This window comes from Octodon degus, unplaced genomic scaffold (assembly GCF_000260255.1).
Source record: "Octodon degus isolate 3935 unplaced genomic scaffold, OctDeg1.0 scaffold00214, whole genome shotgun sequence".
Classification (NCBI taxonomy): Eukaryota; Metazoa; Chordata; class Mammalia; order Rodentia; family Octodontidae; genus Octodon; species Octodon degus.
This window is the reverse complement of record NW_004524790.1, coordinates 50,443-52,441: the sequence shown is the minus strand read 5'-3', so window position 1 is coordinate 52,441 and position 1,999 is coordinate 50,443. Positions and strand designations below refer to the sequence as shown.

Below are 1,999 nucleotides of genomic sequence, written 5' to 3'. Positions count from 1 at the left end.
CACAGGGACCGCGGTTCGATCCCCAGCACCACATGCCAGCCAGACCTGCCCCCTGGTGGGCTGAGCTGGCCACACACACACACACAATAAATAAATGTAATAAATAAAAATAAATAAATATTTAAAAAAAAAGAGAGAATTGCCTTTCATTACAAGGACTTCTGAAGCAGGGAATCTACCATAAAATAGTAGGACTTCCCTTAGTGCTCAGTGACTGCTTTCCCCCAGGATCCCCTGTCTATGTGAGAGATGCCTGCTGGATATACTTGTCACCAAGTGATTGCAGAAATTTCCTTTGTTAGGTGTCAAGTCCACTCTTGATTCCAGAGTCAGAGAACTACATGTCATGCCTTCATTGATTAACAACTGTTCTATGGGTCAACCATACCACATCTCTGTGGTGGTGGTCCTCAGGATAACTTCATATCCTATTGCTGTGTCAGAATTATTGTGCATGATAAACGAATGGCTGGTGTGTGTTTGACGAAGAGGGATTTTCCAATGGAGTGTTTTTCTTGCACTAACTGATGAGACTCTAGGGTGTTTCTAATAATATCATAGAGAAGGGTAAAAAATATAGAAGAGGAAGAGGCATTGCACCCATTCACACAGGAATGAATTAATGCTGCCAATATTAGATTGCCAATACTTCATCATTTTTTTTGCCACATAAAGCTGTATTTCTTTATGGCTTATGTATTTTTTCAATCCTCTCTACATCTTTATACCATTTATTCAGATGACAATGCTCTACATCACTGGCTTCTTGCCTTTCAAGGTCAGTGAAGACTCAGGACATAGGAGAACCTATACTGTAACATCATGTAACTCAGTTGTGTCCCAAATTTTCTGATCAAGGAGATTATGGGGCCACAGAGCGATGTGATTGATTACATAGTGTGTGCCTAAGGAGAGTCACATGGAGAGAAAACATTCTCTCAGGCTTTCACAGAAAACAAATTGGTCAAGCAATGGGCATGATTCATCCACATGGCTGACAATGACAAAGGATTTGCAAATTGTGGTACAGGGTAACAGGATAAATCCTGAGGGGACTTTACAGACCTTATCAGATACAAAGGATACATTTCTTGTTATATAGGTCTTGCTTTATCTTGGTCTTAATAGTCCAGCAGAAAATTATAAAAATGAGTTATAAAAACTAAAGCCATATTAATATGCTGAGCTGTGAAAGGCTCAAGTGAACAGCTTCTGACATTGCCAGTCCTGCGTATAACCCACTACTATTATGGACTGCTGGACTATATTGGATTAATTTGCTGAATTTATGCACCTACAATATTTAAATGGCAATGGAATACCCATCTCTAACAAAACTAAACAAAAAAAGGGAATACAAAGAAGGACTATTTTGTATCTGTATATACAGAATAGTCAGGACAGATATACAGTTATTTTCTCTTAATTCAATGAGAAGAAAGATTTGTACTAATAGTATTTAGACAGTATATCATGTCTACATCTTGTACTATGAATAACCACTAAGAATACAACAATATGCAATGTATTAATTATTGGAACTGTCCTATTAATAGGTTTTGAAACTGTCTCATTGTTATTTGTTTCTCAATAAAATTAATAAAAAAGAGAAATGTAAATTAAAACAAAATTGAGATATGACCTCACCCCACCAACAATGGCTATCATAAAGAAGTCAACTGACAACAAATGTTGGAGAGGCTGTGGAGGGTAAAAGGAACCCTTGTCCACCGCTTCTGGGAGTGTAGACTGGTACAACCAATAGGGAAACTAGTGTGGAGACTCCTGAAAAAATTAGGACTGGAAATTCTGTTCAATCCAGCTACTTCTCTTCTCAGTATTTCCAAAAGAACTGAAAATATATCATAGTGATATATGTGTGCCCATTTTCATAGGAGCCAAATCTTGGAAGCAACCAAAATGTCCATCACTTGAAGAATGGATGAAAAAGATGTGGTATTTTCATACAATGGAGTATTACTCATCTATAAAGAAAAAC

General features: G+C 37.3%; 1 pseudogene; it reads left to right on the top strand.

Moving 5' to 3' along the window:
- Window positions 1–484, top strand: part of LOC101588713 — an 11,189-nt pseudogene extending 10,705 nt beyond the window's left edge.
- Window positions 485–1,999: the final 1,515 nt, after the last annotated feature.